Here is a 9,183-nt window from a genome sequence, read left to right on the forward strand (position 1 = left end):
AGTAGAAACAAGTCCCAGTGCCTTTATCAATAGCTTCTCAGTCAGCCCCTATTGTCAGCCACAATCAGGGAGTCCGGTTTGGTTACATGCTTGTTCAGACCCACTCCAGCTTGATTTGGTGAGGTCCCATTAAAACAGGCACACTGCCTCAGTTGGTGGATCAACCCCTCGATGTCCTGGCTTCCTTGCTCATCTTCTCCCTCCTTCTGCCCTTCAACTGGACCTTGGGAGCTCAGTCCATTGCTCTGATGAGGGTCTCTTTCTCTATCTCCATCCATAGCCAGATGAAGATTCTATGGTGATATTCGAGACAATCATCGGTGTGATAGTGGGGCAAGGACAGTTCAGACACCCTCTTCTCTGCTGTCCAAGGATGTTGAGGGAGCTGCAGGGCTGCTTCCCCAGCACCCTGGCTCCCGGCTGCCTGCTAGCTTATGCCCCGAAATAACAACACACAAACTGTATTCTTTTAAACACTGCTTGGCCCATTATATCTAGCCTCTTCTTGGCTAACTCTCGCACCTGGACTAGCCCATTTCTAATAATGTGTCTAGCACCCCAAGGTGCACTTACTGGTAAGATTCTAGCCTAAGTCCATCCTGGGTCAGAGCTTCATCGCGTGTGTCTGGGAGAGGGGAGCATGGCCTCTGCTCCAGAGAGCAGAGCTGTCGAGTCTGAGCTCACTTCCTTTTCCTCCCAGCATTCTGTTCTGTTTACTCCACCCACCTATGTTTTAACCTATGAGGGCCAAGCAGTTTCTTTAGTTTTTAACCAATGACCTTCCTCCATTTCAATGGGCTTGTGAACTATAGGCTTAATGTCCTTGGTTTATGGCTAGAGTCAACAAATGAGTGAGTACATACCATATTCATCTTTTTGGGTCTGGGTTATCTCACTCAGGATAGTGTTTTCTATTTTCATCCATTTGTATGCAAAATTCAAGATGTCTTTTTTTTACCAATGAGTAGTACTCTAATGCTTATATAGTGTATATATTCCACACTTTCTTTATCCATTTTTTTTAATATTTAGTAACTATAATCTAAGCAAAAAAGAAACCAAAAAAACAAAAAAAAAAAACCTCAGAGGGCCATAAAATTAGTGCCTATTTAAAGCACACTGTGTAATGATTGTCTTGAAGGTTGGGCTATCTAACTCTTACTCAAGATTGTTAATATTTTGAACATCCATCCCATATCTATCTATAACAAATTTAGGCAATTATCCCCTTATATGGTGATAAAGCAGATGAAGACTTGCCCAGATTTCATGCTCTAAATGTTTTGATTTACATATTTGTCTTCTACCAACAAGCCCTATTATATCTGCACCAGGAACCTGAAGTTGTCTTCCTTGCCCAGCAGGGAGAACCTGTAGGATGAAGCCAACCTCTGAGGTAAGCCGGACCAGTAAACAATAGGTTGTTTATTAAAAAGCTTCATTAGTTCAAAGTATCAACAGTTCTCAATATAAACCTTCAAATTTCTCCTTACATAAAGTTCAGAAACTTTTCAAAATTTAAAATATCTGTAAGAAAAAACACTGCTTCTTTACAGTAGTGTCTCAATCATCAGAAATGTACTCTACCACCTAGTTTGCCTCCAGTGAATTAAACCAAAAAGCTTGAATTAACTACAGTGCAAGGTTCAAAAAAGCCTAAAAGTGTGAAATATATGCAACTCATCTCAAAATGGTACACTTTTGACTTCAGAACTTTATTTTAAGGCTATGTAAGGCCAGATTAGGAAGGTGTTATATACGTGAGTGATTTGTCAAGGATTTTCAATGAAAAAGAAAAAGGTTACAGGCAAAGAAAGTTTTCCGTTTTGTATTTAGTATAACCACTAGCTAGTAGTGTAACCATTCAGTCTTATCTCTACACAAATCATACCGTTATTGCAGTTTCTAGACCTGTGGTAACAAAATATGTTTATTAAAAATAAAGTATAGTAAAGTTTTATTACAACCACAGGTACTTAGGGAAACTAAGGCATGGGTCACTTTAGAATGCAGTATGTGAGAACAGTATTATTACAGACAGCACCACAAAAGGCTGGGACACCATGACTGATTATGACTCCTTTTGGGTGTGCTTTCTTGCATCTTATTTTTTAAATTCTGTCTACTCAGTTGACATGTGGGAGGATGACCACCGACAGTTTACCATAAACACAACATCCTGAGAGATTCTCTGAGTGACACATTAAATGTTAAAATTCTGAACACCTTTCCCAAGGCCACAGTGGTACGCATCCCCTTTCAACACAGTAGTAACACCTGCCATCACCAGTGACAGCTTACAGCTCCTTGCCATCCCCTTCCCTTCCACAGAGGTCAATTACAGCACTGTATAACTAGTGACTCGGTATGAAATAAATTATCTCCAATACTCCCAATGGAATCAGTCCTCTATAAACATCACAAAACACATTATCAACCTGGATGGCAGAGTCCCATGGCCTAAAATGTGTAACAGCTCATATCTCGGTCATGGCTGCACGGCCAGAAAAATGAGCATCATAGTGGGTTCCTGAATTCTTCACATTGTGCTCATGAACAAAATCAGTGTAGTTTCTATGTGCAGTCTGGGGTGTGGGCAAGGCCCTTGTGCTCCACTGGTTTCCACCTCGCTGACAGCAGTCACTGGTAGCAGAGAGCCTGTCCTTGTTGTTGCTGAGACACTCCCAACGTAGAAATGTTTGGAATTCTTTTCCTGTTGTGTTGGTTTGCTGCAGAATTCTGCAGAAGATTCTCTATCTACACCAGCACAGGACCAGATATTGAGGAAGGGATCACAGGCACAGGAGACCTCACACCCCAAGCCTGTTGGGAGTCATTTTTCTGGGTTGAAGTATTATGAACACCAAGATCTTCAGGTTTTGTTGTGCTTGCTTTCATCTGTAGGGTCTGCCGGGAGTATCGCTTGCTGGGCCTTCTTTCAAAGGAGGTCGATCTTCTTGCTTTGTTAGTTTTTGTGGTCTGATATTAAGTTTTTCCACTATATCTAAATTGTGATCCTAGTCGAATGAATCCCGATCGATGAGAACTCTTTTGGACAGGTCTTCGGAGATGGAAGAAGGCACGGTGCTCCACTGCACATTTCCATAAGTGTTTGCAGGCCTTTGGATGATCCAGTCTAAATACAAAGGTGTGCTCCTCTTCTTTACCCCGATCATCATCTTCCACAACCACCAGAGTTAATTTATTTTTCTTAAAATCCATTCTGGTTATCTTGGGCCAGAAAAACAAGCTGATTTTGGTTTCTCCTTCAAAAACAAGGACTCTTGTTGGAGTTAGTCCTAAGCTATAGACATTTCCATCTCTTGCCTTGACCACGTGCATATCAACTCCATACATTTCTAGCCATTTGGCTTTATTCAGATAATTGGTTTCAGCTTGTGCTGGTGTATGACCTCTGTATTCCTTCCATTTCTCAAAAATAGCCAGCTCCATCTCTTTGGTCTGAATGGGCAGAAATCTGAACTCGGAGACAAGTTCAGGACTATGTTCAGTGAGATCATTGTCGCCAAGCTAAGCTTGCAGATTATGAGTGGCCAACTGAACGGCTGTATCAAAGGGACACTCTAATTTCCCACTGAGAATATCTTTTTTTATTATTTATTTATTTATTTATTTATTAAAGATTTCTGCCTCCTCCCCGCCACCACCTCCCATTTCCCTCCCCATCCCCCTATCAAGTCCTCCTCCCTCGTCTTCCCAAAGAGCAATCAGGGTTCCCTGCCCTGTGGGAAGTCCAAGGACCACCCACCTCCATCCAGGTCTGGTAAGGTGAGCATCCAAACTGCCTAGGCTCCCACAAAGCCAGTACGTGCAGTAGGATCAAAAAACCCATTGCCATTTTTCGTGAGTTCTCAGGAGTCCTCATTGTCCTCTATGTTCAGAGAGTCCGGTTTTATCCCAGGCTTTTCCAGACCCAGGCCAGCTGGCCTTGGTGAGTTCCCTATAGAACATCCCCATTGTCTCAGTGTGTGGGTGCACCCCTCGCGGTCCTGAGTTCCTTGCTCGTGCTCTCTCTCCTTCTGCTCCTGATTTGGACCTTGAGATTTCAGTCCGGTGCTCCAATGTGGGTCTCTGTCTCTGTCTCCTTTCATAGCCTGATGAAGGTTAATATTCTTGTTTTAACTGCAGAACAAATAAATACCGGGTTAGCTCCTCACGAAGATTGTTTGGTTCCGAGGAATAAAACTTAACCCGAAGATGAAGACAATAGGATGAACCAAATTTTATTTGTTTTTTGATGCTTTTTGTACCATCCAACCAACGAGCTACTTGGGCTGAATCCATGAATCTCAGACCAAAATAGTCACTTTCATTCAAGTCCAGGTGATACATAATTTGATCGAACAGCTCCTGTCCTTTGGCTTTTTCCGGCAAGTTCACCTTAACATCTGTACCATCCAGAAGGGACACCCTGCATGTGATGATGGACTTGGCATCTCCAGCTGCGGAAATGTGTGTGGCAGCACGCTGTGGCTCTCGGAGTCGCTCCCTCTCAGCATGTTTATGCATAGACCTGCGGCCAAGCGTTCTTCTCAGGAAGCTCAGCATTTCTGCTACTTTACTGGGGGGTGAAGACCTTGTAGCGACCCTTGGGGACAGATGCCCAGCCAGCCCGACGGGAGGACGGGTCCTCTTTATCCATTCTTTATCCTGCACATAAAACTAATTCCATTTACTATGTGATGAAAAGAAGGCCAAAATAATACAAGAGACATTCTTCAATTCATAGTGTTGTTTTTATTGTTTTTCCTTACTTTTATTTTTTGGTTGGGTTATGGATGAAAGCAAAGTCTTGATGATGATGATGGTTAAGTGCTATAGCACTGAAATATACGTAGCCCCACAGTTTCAGTAAGTGCTGTATTTTCTAACTCTGAATTGAGCTTTGTGATCAATGACAGCTGTTCTAATTTCCAACAAACACTGAATTCAATGAAGAATTGCAATACATTACACCAAATTTATTTAACTTAGCAGTTGTATTGTGTAGAAAGAATTTGAGCATGGTTGATGATAATTTATGACATGACCTCAAGATCTGAATAAAGCCATGGCTCAGAAAACAAGTCATGGAAAAATTCAGTAAAATGTATCAAGTTGGATATTCTAGAATAATTTCTATCATGGGTCAGGATGTATTTTCAAAACCTAAACTTATTCTCTTAGTTACTTAAAATCAACATATTAAAGCAACATGACTAAATAGCATAACAACAAATTTATTATCTCACAGATCTAAAATTAGATTCCTGCAGTAAAAGGATAAGCATGGCCACACCACTGAAGGCTCTAGTTAATATTTCAGATACCCACTCCTTATTTTGTTTCTGCTTTCTTATTTAGGCAACTGTGACCAAGCTTTTTTATCTTTCCTTGCCAACATCTGTTGGAAAAAAAGCTGTTTGTTCATTTCCTGGTTACCAAGATTTCTGAAATAATCACACAGAAATTTGTATTATCTGAAATACTGTTTGACCAATAGTTTAAGCATATTTCTGGCTAACTTTTATATCCTAGACTAACTCATCTCCATTAATCTGTGTATTGTAACATGTTTGTGGCTTAATAGGTAAAGTTCTGTCCAATATCTGTCTCCGGTGGTGCTACATGGCTTCTTCCTGACTCTGACTACTCTTTATATATCTTCTGTTAAGCCATTTTCCAAAAGCAGCTTCTTTATTAACCAATAAAAGAAACACATATACAGAAGGACTTCCCACGCTAAACATCCTAATCTGCATTAATGTCATAGGAGAAATCTTACTTAAAATTGAAAAATCCTTATTTATAAACCAGAATCTGAGTAGGTATGTTTTTCTTTTGGGAGGTGAGACATGATTCAGCCAGTATATTTGTTAATAAAGGCAGTATAATACTGGCTATAGTGATTTCAACAAACTTTTTTTTCACTATTATAATTACCCATACTATATTACCTTTCATTTGTGTTTCTATTTTCTCATCTTATAGGATGTAAAGATGGACAATCCATACATTTTCTCATTGAATTATTTTAGCAAATCTACAGATGGGTAAGGTAAATATTAAAATTACATATTGTGCAGATAATGATCTGGACCCATAAAGTATTTGCTAATATTTAAAGATGTACAAAATAGATGCTTTAATGAAAGTGATATCAGAAAACAGACTAATATTATTATGCAGAAATGTGTTTCAAATAGAGTGGGTTATCTATCCTTCTGAAGTTCAAGTTTTCTGAATTAATGATTCATTTCTAATATTTTTGTCTTTTACTTTTAACTTTTTTATCATTTATTCATTAATTTTGTACATTATCGTATTAACCACTAATAAATACTTTTATTTAATTCTATAAGCATTTGTAAATCCAACCTGTGTATAACACAAAGTATAGTATGTATTATTCATTTTTGCTTATTTTTTATGGATGTATGTAGGTGGGTAGAAGAGGAATTGGATTTAAAATCTTTCCTGTCTTTTGCTACTTTTTTCCTTATTGATAGTCATTAGTTATTAAAGTGGTTTCTTTTAAAAACTGCCTCCAGGAATAAAAAAATGATGTTATACTTGTAGATGAAAACTACATTGTAGAACTAAATTGACAGTATGCATATGGAAACTAAAAAATCTTGTAGTCTGCAGTAGATTTGACTGCTTCTTTATGAAACCCTGCAGAGTGTAGCCTATCATGAAATTACAGATAGACTGTTAGCCATAGAATCTATCATGTAGGGTGATGGCACAAGACTAAATTGTTAACATCAAGCTATAATCAATATGTAAAACATTCAATTCAGAATTTGCCTTAAATATACCAACAGAAATACATAAACATATTATAGATTCAATCTCCTTTTTTCCTCCCAATGGAGAATGTTTTTAAAATAAATAATGCAAATGATTTTATGATAAACTTGCATTTAATTCTATTTCTTTGGACTTAAATAAGTAAATTATGATTTATATGAAAACACAGAGCATCTATAAATTTGAGCATCTTTTGAACTTCTGCAAGTTTTAATAATTTATTAAAACATTTCCTGGTTTATTATTATAGATGTTAAAGCTGATGAATCTAATAGGTAGACTGGCAACTATATGCAATCAGGAACCTAGCTTTCATGCACTATACTGGCAAAAACACCCTCTGATTGTCCCCATGTACACCAACTTGATGAAATTTCCAAATTTATAGTTTAAGAATTTTTGTGTACATAACTATTACCAGATATTCCACTAATTTGCTACCTATTTTCTCTCTGATAAATGAAAGATGTGTCTTCTGACCTAGCCCACACCCAGGAGGTTAATAAAGCTTATTCAAATATACTGTATTATGCAGAAAATTCAAAGGACCAAGAGCTTCACGTCAGAAACAAAAGCTAACTCTTGCTCTCTTATTCCAAAGAAAACTTTAAAAAACTTAACAATTCATTTTTAAGAAGTGACAGAGTAATAGTTCTTTATTATGTTACACTGTTAAATGAGTGTGCATCTTTTATACTATTAGTTCTAGATATGCACTGTATAGTTTGGGACCTATAATTAACAATACTGTGTTGTTAATGCTAACTTTTAAGACAGTATACTTTATGTCGATTTCTTACCATAAAAATAATGAAGCACAGCATATTGGATAAAAGACAACAAAAGGAAACACAAAAGGTTTGAATATGTCTATTATTTTATTTTGATGATGAAATTTTGCATATGTCTAAACATCAAATTTTAAATATGAAAATGCATTGATACTTGTCATTCAAATATGTCATACTTTAACTGTCATAAAACAAAATGCAAAAATGCAATCAGGTTTTCTCTATCCATGTGTTCCAACTTATTTATCATCAGATGTTGCTATTATGAATATTTTAAAATATTATTTGAATGATCAAATTTATGTTATTAAAGGTATTGTCATTTTCTAAATAGGATACTTTAAAAACCTGACAATTTTTACAGACATTTACTAAAAGATTCATATAAAATATTTAGGAAAAGGCTGCCTAACTTAAAGTTTCAAGGAATTTTGGCTCTCCAGCCAAGAATGTTGAGGGACACACTATAACTGTTTCACTTTCTACACTGACAAATGGTCAAAATATCAAAAAGCTACATTTGACTTTCAGTCCTCTTACTTCAACATCCTCCTATGGTGGTAACTCTGCTTGTGACAAGTTACTTACAAAGGGACCTAATTAATATTTAGATCCCATTGCTGTTTGCAATGGTGGGAGCCAACAGGACACTAATGTGATGATCCCTTTACTGTCTTTCATATGCTGTGAATTTACTCATATTACTGTCTCCAAAAATGTTGAAGGTATTTTGTCTGTCTAGTTGAATATAAAGCTTGCTTAATTGAAGTAATACACACACACAAATACACACACACACACACACACACATATATATATATATATATTAGAAAAAAGAGGTAATGAATTCAAGAGGGGGTGCTGTGGGGACATAGGGGGAATTGGAGGTGGTGAAAAATGATACAAATGCAGCATATTCATATATGAAATCCTAAAAATTTAACGAGCTTTTTAGTTTTATGAGGTCCCATTTGCTAATTGTTGCCTCAAGGATGGGACAGCAGACATGACAAAAAAAATGTGAATAAGAAAGCAGCAGAAGTTTGAGAAATCTGGGAAGATATTCCTGCCTTCATGAGAGAAAAAGTACTAAGACAAATTGATGATGCATTACAAGAATATTTGAGTACTGGAGAGCTTTATGTCTTTGGAAGTGGGAGAAAATCTTGGTAGAAGGCATGGGAAATGTTAAACAAAGAACAAGATTATTTATAATGATGCTGTTGGCTTGTCATGGGTGACTGGGGAAGCCTACATTCCTTTCCATCTGAAGACCTTGTTACGCATGCATGGAATGGTAATGTACTGTAAGCTAGGTTGGAATCTTAGCTGCAGTCAATTTATAAAAAAGATAGTGTTACATCATGATTTTGTAAGCAACAGCCTGGTTTTGGAGTGGAGTGCCATCAATATCACTTCTTGGTATTAAAGGGAAAATTAATATGACATATTATTCGGAGAACAGAAAGGCAGGTGAGATTTGTTCCCGGTGTAGCACAGCAGATATAAGCACCAGCAACAGACAAAGATGAGTGAATAAACTTGCTGTTATTCACTGGGAACACTCAGGTGAAATAAG

General features: G+C 37.4%; 1 pseudogene; it reads right to left on the reverse strand.

The window, feature by feature from the left end:
- Nucleotides 1-2,477: 2,477 nt before the first annotated feature.
- Nucleotides 2,478-4,569, reverse strand: LOC121437342 (annotated as a pseudogene).
- Nucleotides 4,570-9,183: the final 4,614 nt, after the last annotated feature.

The sequence above is a fragment of the Microtus oregoni genome, unplaced genomic scaffold, assembly GCF_018167655.1.
Source record: "Microtus oregoni isolate MIOR12 unplaced genomic scaffold, Mior012 000052F_000, whole genome shotgun sequence".
NCBI lineage: Eukaryota > Metazoa > Chordata > Mammalia > Rodentia > Cricetidae > Microtus > Microtus oregoni.